Below are 12,221 nucleotides of genomic sequence, written 5' to 3'. Positions count from 1 at the left end.
TTCATGGTAGATGGATGTTTCTGACTGGGCCAGCATTTGTTGCCCGTCTTAGTTGCTCTTGAGAAAGCTGCTTGCTTGAACTGCTGCAGTCCATGCTGTAGGTAGCTGCTGAACAATGTTGTTCAGAAGGGATTTCTATGATTTTTACCCAGTGACAGTAAAAGAATATTACCAAGTCTGGATGGTGATTGGCTTGAAGGGGAACTTGCAGGTAGTGGTGTTCCCTTACATCTGCTGTCCTTGTCCATCTAGATAGAAATGGTCAGGGATTTGGAACATATTGTCTCAGGATATTTGAATGGTCAACCAGTTCTTCTCTTAGTGTGATACAACTGCATAGACTAATATCTGTGGGCCTGTAGTTTGCTGAAAAAAAGGTTGGCTCGAGCATGTAGATTGGAGTTGTGAAATATGAATGACTGTTGGTGCATGAACTCCCAAAAACCCCAACTGTAATCTGAAGAGCTGCCTCAGACAATTAGCAGAAACTCACCACTCTGATTATTCCCATCTGGAGTCATGGTCATTTCTGTTGCTGGTAACCAGTTTCATAGAATATAGAACATAGACATTACAGCACAGTACAGGCCCTTCGGCCCTCGATGTTGTGCCGACCTGTCATACCGATCTGAAGCCCATCTAACCTACACTATTCCATGTACGTCCATATGCTTGTCCAATGAAATCTTAAATGTACCTAAAGTTGGCAAATCTACTACCGTTGCAGGCAAAGCGTTCCATTCCCTTACTACTCTGAGTAAAGAAACCACCTCTGACATCTGTCCTATATCTTTCACCCCTCAATTTAAAGCTATGCCCCCTCATGCTCGCTGTCACCATCCTAGGAAAAAGGCTCTCCCTATCCACCCTATCTAACTCTCTGATTATTTTATATGTTTCAATTAAGTCACCTCTCAACCTTCTTCTCTCCAATGAAAACAGCCTTAAGTCCCTCAGCCTTTCCTTGTAAGACCTTCCCTCCATACCAGGCAACATCCTAGTAAATCTCCTCTGCACCCTTTCCAAAGCTTCCACATCCTTCTTATAATGCAGTGACCAGAACTGTACGCAATACTCCAAGTGCAGCCGCACCAGAGTTTTGTACAGCTGCAGTATAACCTCTTGGTTCTGGAACTCGATCCCTCTATTAATAAAAGCTAAAACACTGTATGCCTTCTTAACAGCCCTGTCAACCTGGGTTGCAATTTTCAAGGATTTGTGCACATGGACACCGAGATCTCTCTGCTCATCTACACTACTAAGAATCTTAACATTAGCCCAGTACTTTGCCTTCCGGTTACTCCTACCAAAGTGCGTCACCTCACACTTGTCTGCATTAAACTCCATTTGCCACCTCTCAGCCCAGCTCTGCAGCTTATCTATGTCTCTCTGCAACCTACAGCATCCTTCATCACTATCCACAACTCCACCGACCTTAGTGTCGTCTGCAAATTTACTAACCCATCCTTCTACGCCCTCATTCAGGTCATTTATAAAAATGACAAACAGCAGTGGACCCAACACCGACCCTTGCGGTACACCACTAGTAACTGGTCTCCAGGATGAACATTTCCCATCAACTACCACCCTCTGTCTTCTTTCAGCAAGCCAGTTTCCGATCCAAACTGCTATATCTCCCACAATTCCATTCCTCCACACTTTTTACAATAGCCTATTGTGGGGAACCTTATTGAACGCCTTGCTGAAATCCATATACACCACATCAACCGGTTTACTCTCATCTACCTGTTTGGTCACCTTCTCAAAGAACTCAAAAAGGTATGTGAAGCACGACCTTCCCTTCACAAAACCGTGCTGACTATCCCTAATCAATTTATTCTTTTCTAGATGATTATAAATCCTATCCCTTATAACCTTTTCCAACACTTTACCAACAACTGAGGTAAGGCTCACTGGTCTATAATTAACAGGGTTGTCTCTACTCCCCTTCTTGAACAGGGGAACCACATTTGCTATCCTCCAGTCATCTGGCACTATACCTTAGACAATGACGAGTTAAAGATCAATGCCAAAGGCTCGGTAATCTCCTCCCTGGCTTCCCAGAGGATCCTAGGATAAATCCCATCCGGCCCAGGGGACTTATCTAGTTGATGATTAACAAAACAGTATCAATGATCACAAGTGTTCAATTTATACTTGATGTCACTAACACTTAAAATGACAAGTCCAATTACAGTCACTTTTACACAGATTAAAACAGACACAAGCTAATGTAAATTTTCAGCCAGAAGCTTTGCGCTTGCTGTTATATAATTGATAAATTTTACGGAAGCTAACATTGAAAAAATTGTTTGTACTCAATGAAAGCAGCTTTATAAAAAAGAAGTACGTCATTTTCTGATTGGCTTCATGATCAGTGCAGTGTGTAAACACTGACTGGATCATTTTGTCAGACTTACAAGATATTTTAAACGCCTCTCCTTTTTTTTTATAATTTTCAGTCCTATCAATCTTAATCAGAATAATTTGTGAGTTCATTTTTATTTGTGTTTTGTACCAAATTCTGTACTTACATACTCTATTGTAGATACTTCCCCCACCCCCAACAGGTGTGGAATAGACAAAAGAGTGGTTGAAGAGAGGACGACAATAATGACTGTAAACATCAATCAATGAGATTGTGAAAAGGTTTATTTAACGTTTTCATCACCTGAGCACAGACCATTATCACATAGAAGAGCCAAATACCAGTTTTGAGAGTTTATTTATAGTAGCTCCATATGTATACATTGCATATAATATAGAAACAGGCCTTTTGGCTCACCATACCTATTGCAACCAATAAACACCAATGTACACTAATTCCATTTACCTGCATTTAGTCCATAGTCTACTGTGCTCTGGTATTTTAAGTACTCATCCAGATGCTTCCTAAAGAAGTACTTGCCTCCACCATCCTCTCAGCCAGCACGTTTCACATATCCATCACCCTCTGGGTGAAAATTTTTTTCCTTAGGATTTCCTAAACTACTTACAATTCACCTTAAATTTATGCCCTCTGGTATTAAATACACCTGCCAAGAGAAAGAGATTATCATGATCTAGTCACTTTATACTTCTCATAATTTTGTATGCCTCAATAAAATTCCCCTTCAGCCTCTTCTGCTCCAAAGAAAACAAGTCCAGTCTATCCAGTCTCTACTCATAACAGGCCAAGCAGCATCAAAGGAGCAGGAAAGCTGACGTTTCGAGTCGAGACCCTTCTTCAGAAATCTGAATTTCTGAAGAAGGGTCTCGACCTGAAATGTCAGCTTTTCTGCTCCTCTGATGCTGCTTGGCCTGCTGTGTTCATCCAGCTCTACACCGTGTTATCACAGATTCTCCACATTGGCAGTTCCTACTATCTCTCCTCATAACAGAGACTTTTCATCCCAGGCCGCATCCTGGTGAATCTCTTCTATACCTTCCCCACAGTCACGTTCTTCTGACAGTGTGACAACCAGGAGTATGAAGGAGAGGATTAATTGACACTTGGAAAGGCAAAGATTGATCAGGGTAGTCAGCATGGACTAGTTAGAGAGAGACACTGCCTGAAACAGTTAATTGAGTTTTTTGAAAAGGTGATTAAATATATCAAGAGAAGTGCAGTTGATGCAGTTGACATGGACTTCAGTCAGGCCTTTGACAAGGTCACACATGGAAGGCAGGTCCAAAGCCCATGGGTTCCAAGGCAAGTTAACAAACTGGATCCAAAACTAGCTTAGAAATTTGAGGCAAAGTGTTCCATCTGCAAACTAATCAATGTTTTATAAATTTGTAACAAGACTTTGTGTTCCTCTATTCAATGCCCCGGCTCATGAAGACAAGCATCCTGTAAATCTTCTTCACCACCCTACTGACCTGTTGTGATACCTTCAGGGACTTCTACACAAAGATTCTTTTATTCCTTCATACTGCTGAAGGACCTTCCTTACATTGTGTATACCCTTCCCTTATGAGACCTCCCAAAATGTATCACCTTGCATTTGTTGGGTTGAAATTCCATCTGCCCTTGTTCTGCCCAATTTACCAGCTGATCAATATTAGACTGTAGCCTCAGACCATCTCCTCACCATCAACAGCAGCACCAATTTTCATGTCAATGCAAATTTAATAATTACACCTACTTTCACATCCAAATTGTTAATGTAAATAACAAACAGCAAGGTTCCATCATAGAAACCTGTAGTACACTGCTGGTAACAGACTACCAAATTCGAAAGCAACCCACCATCATCACGCTTTGCCTCAAATTTCTAAGCTAGTTTTGGATCCAGTTTGTTAACTTGCCTTGGAACCCATGGGCTTTGGACCTGCCTTCCATGTGCGACCTTGTCAAAGGCCTGACTGAAGTCCATGTCAACTACATCAACTGCACTTCTCTCGATATATTTAATCGCCTTTTCAAAAAACTCAAGTAACTGATTTAGGCAGTGTCTCTCTCTAACCAGTCCATACTGACTACCCCGATCAATCTCTGCCTTTCCAAGTGTCAATTAATCCTCTCCTTCATACTTTTTCCAATAATTCCCTTCCCACTGACGTCAGACTGACTGGTTTGTAATTACTTGGTGTTTCCATGCTGCTCTTCTTGAACAAAGGAACCACATTTGTTATCCTCCAGTTATTTGGCACCTTGCCTGTGGCCAGTGAAGTATGAAATAGCTCCACCAAAGTCTCAGGATTCTCCTCCCTTTCCTCCCGTGGTAGCCTGGGAGACATCTCATCAGGCCCTGGATATGGACTTGTATGCCTACTAAAACATCCAATTACTCTTCCTTATTAATCTTAATGTGTTCTAGAACGTCCCAATATCAACTAAAATCCTGGCTAGAATGTCTTTCTCCTCTGTGAATACAGATGAAAATAATCCATTTAGACCTTACCCACATCCAGTGACTCCACACACAGTCCCCATTGGTCTCAAAAAGGTTCCTCTTACTCTTAACATACTTATAAAAAAGGTTTTCCTTGATCCATCTGCCAAAGATATTTTGTGACCCCTTTGCCCTCCTAATTTTCTTTTTAAGCAGCTCCTCCACTCTCTGTATTTTTGAAGGGTCTCTGGGTTTTTAATGTGCTATACCTGACATACGCTTCCTTCATTTTCTTTATGAAACTCTTGATATCTCTTGACAACCAAGGTTCCCTGGATTTACTGCCTTTACCCTTAAGAGGAACCTGCTGTCCCTGTTTCTCACAATACTACTTTAAAAGACTCCCACTTTCCGAATGTAGACACGTTTGCCAGATTCTGCCTAATGACATTGAAATCAGCCTTCCGCGGTTTAGACAGTTAACCTCTGTACTACCTTTGCCTCTTTCCATAATGACTTTGAAACTTGTCAAAATGCTCGCTCACTGAAACTTCAACTCGATTAGATCCATTCCCTAAATTAGATTGAGCGCTGCTTCACTCTAGTAGAATTATATACGTTCTGGCACAAATAGATCTCCTGAACGCACTTTAAATATTCCACTCCATCTAATACTTTCACAATGAGGTGATCCCAGTTAATGTCAGCAAAGTTGAAGTCCTCTCCAAATATAACCCTGATTTTCTCACATCATTTTGAGATTTACATATTTATCTGCACCTCCATTTCCCTCTGACTGCTGGGAGGCTTGTCGTATAATGCCAGCTCACTTTTTATTTCCAAGCTGCACCCAGGTGACCACATTTGAAGACCCTTCAAGGACTTCCTTCCTTGTTAGTGCAGTGATGGTTTCTTTGATCAGTAATGCAGTGACCCCACCTCTCTTGCTTCACCCTGTTGTGCCTGAAATCTCTAATCCTGGACAGTTGAGCTGTCAGTCCTGTCCTTCTTTCAACCATGTCTCAGCAACTGCAACAATATCATATTCCCACGTGTTGATCAATGCTCTAAGTTAATCTGCTTTACCAGTCAAGCTCCTTGCATTAAAATAGATACAACAGAGCTTTTGAGACTTTCTATATGTCTGATACTGCCCATGTCTTCTGTACCTACTAGACAGTTTGAGCATTCCTTCTACATCTGATTGAATCTCGCTCTGTTCCCCCTGCCCCTGCCAGATCAGTTTAAAGCCTCCCAAACAGCAAACTTCCCAGCAAGAACATTGGACCCATTCTGGTTCAGGTGGAACTCATCCAGCTTGTACAGGTACCAGCTACATCAGAAGCTTTGTCAATGATGCAAAAATCGAAAGCCCTCCCTTCTACACCATCCCTTCAGCCACATGGTTGTCTGACCTATTCCTGTACTCAGTTGGACATGGCACTGGATGCAGTCCAGAGATTACAACTTTAGTAATCTTACTCTTTTATCTACTACCCAACTCTTTAAATTCCTGATGTAGGGTTCTTTTTTAAGAAAAGCCCATGTTGTTAGTACCGACAAATACCATGAATGCTGCCTGTTCATCTTTCCCCTCCAGAATGCCCTGCAGCTGCTCTGAGACATCCCCAATCCTAGCATCAGGAGGCAACATACTTTTTGAGAGTGAAAATGGGAACTGCAGATGCTGGAGAATCCAAGATAACAAAGTGTGAAGCTGGATGAACAGAGCAGGCCAAGCAGCAGCTCAGAAGCACAAAAGCTGACGTTTCGGGCCTAGACCCTTCATCAGAGAGGGGGATGGGGAGAGGGTTCTGGAATAAATAGGGAGAGAAGGGGAGGCGGACCGAAGATGGAGAGAAAATAAGACAGGTGGAGAGGAGAGTATAGGTGGGGAGGTAGGGAGGGGATAGGTCAGTCTAGGGAAGACGGACAGGTCAAGGAGGTGGGATGAGGTAGTAGGTAGGAAATGGAGGTGCGGCTTGAGGTGGGAGGAAGGGATGGGTGAGAAGAGGAACAGGTTAAGGAAGCGGAGACAGGCTGGGCTGGTTTTGGGATGCAGTGAGGCAAGGGGAGACTTTTGAGACTTTTTCAGAGCCTTGTTTGTGCCACAGCACTGCCTGTCAATTCCCCTGCCAATTCAAACCCCAATCACTAAAACGCTCCAGTTTTACTCGATAGAATCAATAAAATCCCTGCAGTGTGGAAACAGGCCACTCAGTCCAACAAGTTCACACAGATTCTCTGAAGACCATCCCAACCAGACTCAACACCACCCCCAACTGTATTGTCCATGGCTATTGCACCTAATCTACACATCACCAGACACTAAGAACAATTTAGCTTGGCCAATCTGTACATCTTTGGATTGTGGGTGGAAACTGGAGCACCTGGACAAATCCCAAGCAGACACGGGGAGAATGTGAAAACTCTGTACAGACAATCACCCAAGGCTGGAATTGAACCCGGATCTCTGGTGCTGTGTGGCAGCAATGCTAACCACTGAGCCACCATGCCACCCTCTTCCTGCTATGCAGCAGAGTAAACTGTGGTACTAAAAACTTCTTTGTTACGGCTTTCATCTGAAAGTCCATTGCTTTTCAACAGTATCCAAGATGTTATACCTGTCTGAGAGGGGGAATAGCCACAGGGGTCACTTGCACTGTCTGTCCATGCTGACTCATCATTCTGGTGGTCACCCAATCTTTCCTGCCTGTAAACCTTTACTTGTGGTGTGACCAGCTCATTAAAAGTGCTATCCACAACAATCTCAGCCTTATGGATACTCCAAAGTGAGTCAATCCACAGCTCCAGTCATTTCATGCATCAAATCTGGAGCAGCAGCTGAACACACCTCCTGCTTACGTGGTCACCATAGACAGTGGAAATGTTCCATATATTGCAGCAGGAGCACTCCACAGCGCCAAGTTTTCCTGCCATTGTGAAGCTTATCAGCTCCAGACAATAAATTTGGAACCAATTACTCAATCTTGCCTACTATTCACCAAAGCTTTTCTCTCTCTCCAATTCTTAACAAACTACAAAAAATATTAGTAAGGACTTTACAAAAAAAACAAAAGAACTGTGGATGTTGTAAATCAGGAACAAAAACAATGTGAGCAAGGTGGCGGGAGTGGAGCACAGCCACGTCCAGCAAGATGCCACCACCAGACACATATTCCCCTTCCCTCCCTTGTCTGCCTTCTGCAAGGACCATTCCCTCCGGGACACCCTGGTCCAAACTTCCTTCACCCCCAACAACCTCCCCACAGCCCTACGGTACCTTTCCCTATAACCGGTGAAGGTGCAACACCTGCCCATTCACCTCCTCCCTCCCCAGTTTCCAAGGGCCCAAACGTACCTTCCAGGTGAAGCAACACTTCACCTGCACTTCCCAGAATCTAGGTTACAGCATTCGCTACTCACAATGTGGTCTCTCTACATTGGGGAAACTAAGCGCAGACTTCGCGACCATCTACGTTCTGCTCACAAAATAGACCCTGAACTATATGTTGCCTGCCACTTCAATTAACCATCCTGCTCCCTGGCCAATATCTCTGTCTCTGCTTGCTGCAGTGTTCCAGTGAAGCCCAACGCAAGCTGGAGGAACAACACGTCATTTTCCGTTTGGGGACCCTACAGCCCTCCAGACTCAGTACTGAGTTCAATAATTTTAGGGCCTAAACTCTCCCATGTACCAGCGCCCCCATTCCACACACCAGGCCTTGTTATCACATAGCCTCCCATTACACACCCCTTGTTGTTTGTTACTCACAGCCCCCATGAACAACTATTCACCCTCCCAACCTGATCATTAGCAACTCCTTTGTCTGACTAACTGTCTTTCTCTCTCTTTGGGCTCTAATCTATCGTTTACTCCCTACCCCACCCACCTCCCTATTTTCTCCCTGTAAACTGACATTTTCCCAGCCACTATCAGTTCTGAGCAAGGGTCACTGGACCCAAAATGTTAACTCTGTTTTCTCCTTCACAGATGTTTCCAGACCTGCTTAGCTTTTCTAGCAACTTTGTTTTTGTAAGGATTTTACAATCTGATTCCCTCTCGGTGATTCTCACTCACCAAAGTTGATTGCTAAGCAGCCATGTCTCCATATGTCACCTCAGGAGCTCTGCCTCTGGATTCAGTGAAGGCTCACTCTGTTCCACTCCGCTCCTCACCTGCTGTTGCTCTGAATGAACTTGATTTGGGCCCCATTCCTCAAATTTTTATCCAGGAGCTAGGTGGGCAGACCGGGTAAAAGAGGGGAGTGTCTCGAATTTCTTCACTCATTTTGTAATATGATGGTTTCAATTAACAGATGTCAGAACATGGGGGGATTGTACAGGCAGCCCAGAGTATATAGAATTATTCATGTGACCCTGGCAACAATTTTAATCCATATCCATTGAATTATTCATCTGGAGTTTGACTTGAATGCATGAGTCAGAGGGATCTGAGTCTTGGGAGTGGAATTTGTGCACAAAATCCTAGGTGACACTCCAGTGCAGTATTGAGGGGTAGAGGACATTATAGAGAGGAAGCAATGAGGGCACAGAGGGATTTGAAAACAAGCTCAAAAACCTCATTGAAACCATCAGTCAATCTCATCTCCCCCTTTCTTTTTGTTACTGTTGCTGGTGTCCATCCCTCCTGTGTCTGTGCTGAACACAAAACTGCATGTCATCACTGTCTTGGATGCTGTGAGCCTTCCTTACTCTAAATAAACTGATTACTTACTTTCCCTCCTGGTTCACATTTGCTGAGGTTGCTCATTGTTCTCACTGTTCAGATATTGTCCTCCTGTCCTTTGAGTCTGCTGATACCATCCTGTGAAGAATTAACATATTCATGTCTTACTTTCTTGTAAAAATACTGTCCCATCTCCAATTTCCCTTTCCGGTCCAAAATCCTTCAATAAGCTGTTATTTCCCAAACCCTGCAAAAGGACACAGATCAGATGAAAGCTGAGGGCAAAGTAAGGGGTTAGAAAAGGGGTGGGATGTCAGGTGAGGGGCAAGGTTAGTGGAGAGCCCTTGTGAGGAGTGAGGAATCAAAGTTTCGGGAATTGTGAGTCACTTTGCAGTGTAGAATCAAATCCAATACCGCAGTTTAGACTGAGTGTCAGTGTCCCTACCCCTTTGATTTTCTACCTATCTCCTACGTTCAATGTAATAAAATGTGAGGCTGGATGTTCAATGCATGGGTTGATCCCATCATCCTATGCTATCACTGCCATTGATGCTGTGAGTCTACCTCTCCTCATCTACTGTCATACACATCCACAGTTACGCATTTCACGTGGATGTCAGTTGAAAGCCTCAGTAGATGAAGAACGGTATTCACTCAGTAGTGATAGAAATGGAGTGCTACAGGACAGTGGTTAAACTACAGTTAACACCAGTACATAAACTTAGGCACAACAGTTAACACTTGGACAGGAATTTAGTCACAGATGTGATAGCAATAAGGAGAAGTGTTGAGGCGGCAGTGCACAGTATGGGGGATCAGCCTCATCTGAATAAAACCTTACTTGCAGCAGTCTCAGATCCCCTGGTAATTTTTTTTACTTGTAAAAGCACTTTTCAATCTCAGAGGCTTTCAAATTGACAACTTCAACGTGCGATGTGTAGCCTTGATGTCCTTGACAGCAAATCAGGGTGGAGCGAAAGTTTCCAAGACAGTGACAGCATGCACTGGATAGATCAGCACAGGAAAGCAGGGGCAAACTATTTACACTATGTTGCTTCACAAAAAAAAATGGTGCAGCATCTGACTATTTTTCACCCCGAAGTTTCTCACGCCACTGACTGGTTTTGGAATAAATATTGACCACATTTCATTCCCAAACTCACATTGACAGTGGACGTCTTTTCATTTGCCCTGGAAAAGCTCAGCCGGTCTGGCAGCATCTGTTAAGGAGAAAACAGAGTTAACGTTCCGGGTCCAGTGACCCTTCCTCAGAACATTCTGTTTTCTCCTTCATAGATGCTGCCAGACCTGCTGAGCTTTTCCAGCAACTTTGTTTTTGTTCCTGATGTACAGCATCCGCAGTTCTTTTGTTTTTTTCCACTTTCTCTGACTGGTTCACCTTTCAGTGTCCTGATTAGTTACTGGCTCAGCAAGTTGTAATTGTATAATCAGATACTGCAGGGATATGATAGTGGGATGTCAGTTTGAACATATTTTCATGCACGTGGAGGAGTTATGGAGAGTCAAAAGAAATCATTGACTTGCTGAAAGTGTATCAGTTCAGAAATCAGCTGAGAAAACTTTGAAGAGTAAGGGAAAATGTTTGAGAAAGAATCAGTGGAAAAGGAGATGGTGGGACATTTTGGAGATACATGGTTAACTTTATGACGCATGTGTGTTGGTGATTTACTGAGCTACAGTTGGATGCTACCAGACGGGTTTATCCACTCAAGGATAAATTTCCTATTTGCACCTCGCATGTTCTTGATCAGATGTACCAGTGTCAAGCCAATGTTCTTCTCTGAATGGCTAAGCTTTTCTAGCAGCTTTGTTTTTGTTCTTCTCTGACCACTGTCTCCTGCTGGCTGACTGTCACCGAGAAGGATGACCAGCCAATCTACAAGAGAGTGTAGAAGTTGAACATGGAACTGTTGGTCCTGGAAAACATCGGGGAGCTCAAAAGGAATTACACAGGTTGGAGAACTGACAACGGCTCTTTCAGTGTCCAGAGAACTGGTGGGAAACAGTCAAGGGGAACATCAAGGGGTTCTTTATCCTGAAAGGTGTTAAGAAGGGGAGACGGGGAGAGAGAGAGAGAGAGAGAGAGACGGGGAATCTTTCCAACTGCAGAAAAGCATGCAGAACCTACTGTTGCTGCAGATGATGGGGCCGATGTCAAGGAGGATCTCCAGGAGGTGAGGAGCCAGCAAGCCTTGTTCTTTGCTTTGGAGGCCTCCAAGATAATCCTCTGGTCCAGGGTCCGCTTTGTGGATGAGACGCGCTCGCATTTCTTCTTCCAGAAGGTGCACAGGCAGAGCTCTGACTGAGCAGCCTGCAGGAAGATGATAGCTTGGCAATGTCAACTCTGTGTGACATCCTGAGAATCAGCAAATCCTTTTATCATGATTTGTATGACATGAAGCCCAATCATTCCTATCCGTATGATGGAGGTCTTAGATGATAGCACAGGAAAGGCTAGACCAGCTGTTATCTCTGGATGAGCTGATCAAGGCCCTTGAGTCCTCAGAAAAGAATAAAACCCCAGAAGCAACAGCTTATTAGCTGAGAGATAGTAGGAACTGCCGAAGCTGGAGAATCTGAGATAACACGGTGTGAAGTTGGATGAACACAGCAGGCCAAGCAGCATCAGAGGAGCAGGAAAGTTAATGTTTTGGGTTGAGACCCTTCTTCAGCTTATTAGCTGAGTTGTATTC

This window comes from Stegostoma tigrinum, chromosome 34, assembly GCF_030684315.1.
Source record: "Stegostoma tigrinum isolate sSteTig4 chromosome 34, sSteTig4.hap1, whole genome shotgun sequence".
NCBI classification, from domain to species: domain Eukaryota; kingdom Metazoa; phylum Chordata; class Chondrichthyes; order Orectolobiformes; family Stegostomatidae; genus Stegostoma; species Stegostoma tigrinum.
This window is presented reverse-complemented; position numbering follows the sequence as displayed.